Source organism: Chenopodium quinoa, unplaced genomic scaffold (genome assembly GCF_001683475.1).
Source record: "Chenopodium quinoa cultivar QQ74 unplaced genomic scaffold, ASM168347v1, whole genome shotgun sequence".
NCBI classification, from domain to species: Eukaryota; Viridiplantae; Streptophyta; class Magnoliopsida; order Caryophyllales; family Amaranthaceae; genus Chenopodium; species Chenopodium quinoa.
The window spans coordinates 2533400-2540129 of NW_018745540.1; the positions used below are offsets into that span (position 1 = coordinate 2533400).

Here is a 6730-nt window from a genome sequence, read left to right on the forward strand (position 1 = left end):
GAGTGTATTCTTGAAAGCAAAGATAGGTCTTGCAATGAAGACATGGAAGTGGAGGCAATTGAGGAGTTTCTTGACTCCACTCCCATGGAGAAGGAAGAAGAAAACCTAGTGATTGGAAACGAAGAAATGGAAAAGTGCTCATGAATGATAATGGTAAGGAGTGTCCAAGTGTAAAGCTAAAACCTATACCATCCAATTTGAGGTATGAGTTTCTTGGTCCATTTTCTACTTTTCCAGTCATTGTCAATACATCATTGGATGAGGTTCAAACCTCAAAATTGTTGAATGTATTGAGAATGCATCGCAAAGCTTTGGGATATAGAATTGATGATTTGAAAGGTATAAGTCCCATGCTTTGCATGCATTGAAAATCATTAAAGGATGATGCTAAGCCATCAATTGAAAGACAAAGAAAGCTTAATCCTCTAATGCTTGAAGTGGTCAAGAAAGAGGTTCTTAAACTACTTGCTGTCGGTATCATCTATCCTATTTTTAATAGTAGATGGGTGGAACCGGTGCAATTAGTCCCTAAAAAGGGGGGGGGGGATGATGGTGATTAAAAATGAAAATTGTGACTCATCCCCGCTAGAACCATAACCGGATGGAGGATGTGTATAGACTATCGTAGGCTAAACAAATACACCAAGAAAGACCACTTACCATTTCCTTTTATCGATCAAATGTTGGAAAGGCTAGCGGCTCACAAGTATTTTTGTTATCTTGTTGGTTATTCAGGGTTCTTTCAAATCCCAATTCACCCGGATGATCAAGAGAAAACAAATTTCACTTTTCCTTATGGCACTTATGCTTATCATAGGATGCCATTTGGTTTATACAATGCCCTCGCTACTTTCCAACGATGTATGATGGCAATTTGCCGACATGATTGAGAAGGAAATGGAAGTTCTTTTGATGATTGTCTCATTAATCTCACACGATGTTTGAAAAAGTGTGAAGAGGTGAACGTTGTCCTCAATTGGGAGAAATGTCATTTTATGGTTCAAGAAGGCATTGTTCTTGGCTATAAAATCTCCCATGAGGGGATTGAGGTTGATAGGGCTAAAGTGCATGTAATAGAGAAGCTCCCACCCCCTACAAATGTGAAAGGGGTGAGATCTTTTTTGGGACATGCCGGTTTCTATCGACGTTTCATCAAGGACTTCTCTAAGATAGCCAAACCTCTTACTACACATCTTCAAAAGGAGTGTGACTTTGTATTTGATGTTGCTTGTTTAGATGCATTTTGTAGGTTGAATATTGCATTGGTCTCGGCACCAATCGTGCAAGCTCTGGATTGGAGCCTCACCTTTGAGCTAATGTGTGATGCAAGTGACACGAAAGTTGGTGTCGTGTTGGGGCAAAAGAAAGAAAGGAGGGTGCACGTGATTCACTATGCAAGCAAAACTTTCACTATAACATAAACAAGCAAATGCAATGGTCTTAAGCCACGGTTAAAGAGTAGTGCAACGGTAGAGTGCAATGACCTAAGCTAATACAACAGTTATTGCAACGATTATAGATAATATAATAGTTTGTAGCAACAGTCTTGGCTAATGCAACGGTTTAAAAATTAACCATTGCAGTAGGTCTTTAATCGTTGCATTATATGATGGTAAAAGTTGATAAAATAAAATAGGAGTATTATAATTTTTGGAGTTACGTGCTAAACCCCGGCCTTTTTGTGCGCTCTTTTTTTCCCCAAATTTCAAAACCCTTATTTCTTTCAGCCTCAAAATTTTAAGTCTCTAGTACAGTACATTACCAACCTTCATTTATATTCTAGAGAATTCCCAGAAGAAGTCGACATTGGCGCTCCGGCATCCATTTAAAGATTAATTATCTGGTAATTTCAAACTCTCTTTGTGCTTCTAATTAAGTATACAGGTTTCAATTTTTCTTTAACCTTATACTTTAATTTGTTTGAAAATTTGAATACTCAATTGACCTAGAATTTTTTATTGATTGAAGTTCTTGTTATTTAAAATTATCTAAATCTTCAACCTTTTGATCTTTTTACTTATTAAATAATCTTGTTGTTTATATATATTACTTAATTATTGAGGAGAAGAACATCTGACCCAAATTATAGTAGATGATGATTCTATAAATTAGGGAATTATAGTCGAAGTAGCCTCTAAATTGAGGATTTGGTAAAGATACAAGATGTGGAATTTGTATTTTAGTAAAAATAATTGTGGGCTAGGTTTTTTGTTAGTATTGAAGATTTACGTAGGCTTCAATAATTGAGAATTTTCAAGTTGAGTTTTTTATTTCTTTATTATTATTATTTTCGATGTTTTTTTATTTTATTTTATTTTTTTTATTGATTTACGACCTCAATAGTTGAGAATTTTCAAGTTGTTGTTATATATATATATAGATGCATGTTTCTACTCTTAATCAATTCTTAATGTTTGAAATTGGGAGTGGTTAATTAAATCCATGTACTCTGACCATGACCAGGTTGTGCTCTAGATAGATAGTATCTTATCTTTTATTCTCATTTGAACAAATTGATGTTGTACTATTTTGCAAGTTTTTTTGGGAATTTGAGACTTATTTTGTTTTAGCGAAATACTTTCCTCACACATTATCAAGTTTGGTGTGCATTAAAGAGTATCTTTGTATTTGAAGTTATCAAGGACGAGAAATTTCACTCATTTTAGGGTGTATTATTATTTCAATTATCCTTATCCCTGGCCTCAGCAGGAGGCCTATGTACAATCGGACCCAGAAGAGTTGCAGTCACTAAAGAAGTCATATATTTTTTAATTATGGTGTGCAACTTATATCTTCTATTTTATTTTTATTGCCACCCTATTTTTTTTGCCTCTACAAATAGTTTAGACAAGACTTTAATCTCTAGTGGTATACGAGGGACTGTCGTTACCAACAAATTTCCATGAGCTGGTTTTTTTTATTGATTTGCGAGGAATGGAAATGGGATAATGAAAATTACGATGAGCTGTTTTTTTTTTATTTTTTTTATTGCTTCTATAATTTTATTTGACAATTTTTTTTTATTTAAGTTAGTTTTTAGGTGGAATCATTGTATGTAGTGAAATTAATAAGAAGTTGTGTTGGATTATCATCCAATACAAATCATACAATGTATTAGGCTTTATTGGGCTATATATAAGACTATTTCATTCCATATAAGTTAGAGTTGGGAATCTAATATCTCTATACTTTGTTGTGTTTCTCATCCGATACAATGTGTGTAGTTTTATCACTATTTCGGTGAACACATGGCAACTTTAAGCTCCCATAGGAAACGAAAATGGGATATTGCTCAGAATCAAAGTAAGGAGTTTATGGCTTGGTTTAAGGAGAAAGTTTCCTGCATGCTTCAATAAGGTGATGTAGTACCAGACCATGTGAAATGGTTATCAAAAGGTCCTTATGTGGAAAATAGGTACACTGGGTACTTTGTGAATGGATTTCATTTTCACACTATGAAACGTGATGCAAATTTAATATCACAGAACCACGGAGTAAATTTAAACGCTCTAACTCCTAGCTTTTCTAGTAGTAAAGATCAAACTCTTATAATGAGAAGTGTTTCTTATTATGGTTCAATTGAAGATATCATTTAGCTATCATACCATGGCCAATTTAGCGTTGTCTTATTTAAATGTGTGTGGTTTCACTCAGAAATGAATGATGATAAATTTATTTTGGTTAACAAGAATAGAACCATTGGTGGAGGAGAACCATTTATTTTAGCATCTCAGGCACGACAAGTTTTCTATGTGGAAGACTTAACCAAGAATGGTTGGTATTATGTTGTTCATAACCTTCCTACAGAACTCTCTAATGGTAGGATGTTATATGGCATGCCTTATATATTGTTGATTGACGCATTAAATTACTTTCTCAGTTGTTTCCTTTTCTTATGGCATGCTTTTTTTCCCCTATAACATACAACTTTAAATATTTTTTTAGTAAGATAATTGTTTTTCATATGTGTAGATGAAGGGGATTAAGGCTAAATCTATCCCTAAAAAAAAAGTGATAACGGATTATGAAAGGCAAAGACTAGAGCAGCTGAAGCATAACGCAAACATCATGGCAGCTTCTGGAAAAGGAACTTTGGCATCACAAATTTAAGATAAATCTTGAGCCTTTTCATATGCCCTTAATGCTATTAGCACATGGGACGATAATAACTTGTTTTCAGATGAAGATGATGATAATGATGATGAGTACATACCAAAATATGAGGGTAATAGGGATGAAATTGACTCTGGTAATGTAACAAGCAAGCGTAAGGTTAGTGTCATAAATACTTGTATGTAGATTAATTTTGAAATCCCCCACCCCCTTTTTTTAAGTTATGTAACATTGTAATTCTGTCATAAACTCCCTTAGTTTGATTTATCTATATAAACAACCTATTTTTACAGGCTATTATGAGTGGGAAATATTATGGAGGGTCAACAAAAGGCATGTCACCGCTTTCACATCTGCCACATGTCAAGGATATTGCTACAAAAAAGGCTGCTCGCAAGGTATGTTGTGTCATATTAGTTTATTCTCCCTACTAGTTTTTTTCCTTTCCTATTTTTTATATAAAATTTTATATTAGTTTTTTTTTATTCACTATTTTTATATCAAATTTGTACCCTTGGATATGCTCAAGTATGGTAAGTAATTTTAACCCTGTTCACAATGAGTTTGATTTACTCAAGTCATAGATTTCCTCCTAATTTTATTCCAATTATGACTCTTATTAAGTCGCCTTGATATTCTAATATTTTCTTATGTGCAATTAATCACAGGACTCTTCAAACAAGTCAGGCTCAATGGCTGCATTTGTTCAGAACACCACAAAACATTGTGTGGAAAACCATACTGAGCTACTTCCAGTCAATTCAATAGGCAAGTTTCAACAAAGAGATCACCAAAATGGAAACAACCCGTCAGGAAAACAAGCTCTCCATTCACAAAAGAAGCATCAACAAAAGACTTTTTGTCGTCCTAGATCATTTACTGCCTTTCGTGAGCTACTAAAAAAGCAATTAGAGAATGTGATTAAATAGAATGAAACATATAGTACTTCAAACCTTGAAGTGGCATATGAATTCCAGTTGATATCTCATAGTGCAAATGACATTGTAAATGAACAACCCAGAGATGATGGCAACATTGTAATGGAAGATATAACTGAATCGACACATGAGGACTCTCGATTGAGAATTGAAATTCCACAAGAAGGTACGACACTTTTTTTTCGATAGTGGAAAGTTTTTTGTCATTTGATTAATCTTTTTGTTACAACATTGTAGTAACTTACAACTTTTTCCTTCATAGTTCCTGCAAAAAGGAAGCACCGAGGATCAACAAAATTGGTTAAAGTTCATGCTCGTACCAGGGAGGAACGCCCTTACCTTATCTTGAATACGTATGGGCAACCAGTCGGAGCTACTGATGAAGTAGTCGATGAATTTACTCAATTTTTGGGAACTGTTGCTAAAAATTCTGAACTAGCCCTGCTTAATTATGTTAAATAACCAAGCCTTCCCACACATGATAAAATATGGGATTATGTCCAGGTTTGTCAATCGATAAAGTATTTAATTATTATCCTTTAATTAATTATTATTAATTTGTACAAGTATATACACACACACACACACACACACACACACACATATATATATATATACACATATATGTATATGCTGTTTTTTTGTGTAGGAGAAATATTTGGTGCCTGAAGAAGGAAGAAAATGGGTAATGAAAACCGTCAATTATGTTTAGCGTATCCACAAGTGTAGGACAAAACAGAAGAATTTCTATGCATTTGATACTGATAAAGAAAGAATGATAGAACGTCCAAAGACAATGCCAAAAACTCATTTTGAAGATATGTTGAAGTATTCGCATTTGACAACAACTGAGGTATTGTGTGTTTAACATATCTATTTTAGAACCAAGAAAAGTTGCACATTTTTGTGTGTTTCGAATAAATTTTTTTAGATGCATTACATACATTAAGTTAATTTTTTTATAGGAAGAAAGTTAGACCAACAAAAAGAATCGTCAAAAGGTAGAAGACATCCACACTACGGGTCCAAAATCATATGCCAGGTTATGTCATAAGCTAGTATTATATATCTGTACAAATCTTTAATTTTCACATAATATGTTTCTATTTTTTTAGCTAGTCATTTACAATTTTATTTAGCTCATAAGCACCTATCTTATAAATTCTTTGTATAGAAACAAGAGGACCCTAACAAACAAGGACCCTCCCACGCAAAGGTGTACAAAGAATCAAGGAAAAGAAATCCTAAAAAGACATACAAAACCAGCTTTGGAAAAACGAAGAATAATATAATGAGTTTAAACTACTAATCCAATTGTTTAATATCTTTATTATGTGAAAACCCAAGCTATACATACATAACCTCTATAATTATTCTTTATATATATATATGAACACTTTCTATATATAATGTAGCTTTGTTTTGTTTAATGTAAATACTAAGCAACAATTTGTAGTTGTTTGTGTATTTTTTGTGCTCAATTCATCAGCTTTTTGTCATATGATTTTTTTTCTTGGGAATTGTTATTGTATTGTTATTTTTTTCTCAATTAAGATTGAACCTTTAAATTATGTATGTAGATGTAACACCCTAGAAATTCCTTCTCTTTAAAATACCTATTTTGTTCTTTTTAAAATACGAAATAGGAAATTCTAAGACATTACCGCCACCGTAAAAAC

General features: G+C 33.1%; 1 long non-coding RNA gene across 3 annotated transcripts; it reads left to right on the forward strand.

Annotated features, from left to right (window-relative positions):
* Window positions 1-2037: 2037 nt before the first annotated feature.
* Window positions 2038-6513, forward strand: LOC110716060. Of its 3 annotated transcripts, none has more exons than XR_002510374.1 (6): window positions 2038-4272; window positions 4407-4511; window positions 4782-5217; window positions 5314-5904; window positions 6017-6093; window positions 6226-6512. It is a non-coding gene; the product is annotated as an uncharacterized LOC110716060 (long non-coding RNA). The 3 variants fall into 3 exon arrangements; XR_002510375.1 differs by having other exon boundaries at window positions 5314-5555; window positions 5701-5904; window positions 6017-6511; XR_002510373.1 differs by having other exon boundaries at window positions 6017-6513.
* Window positions 6514-6730: the final 217 nt, after the last annotated feature.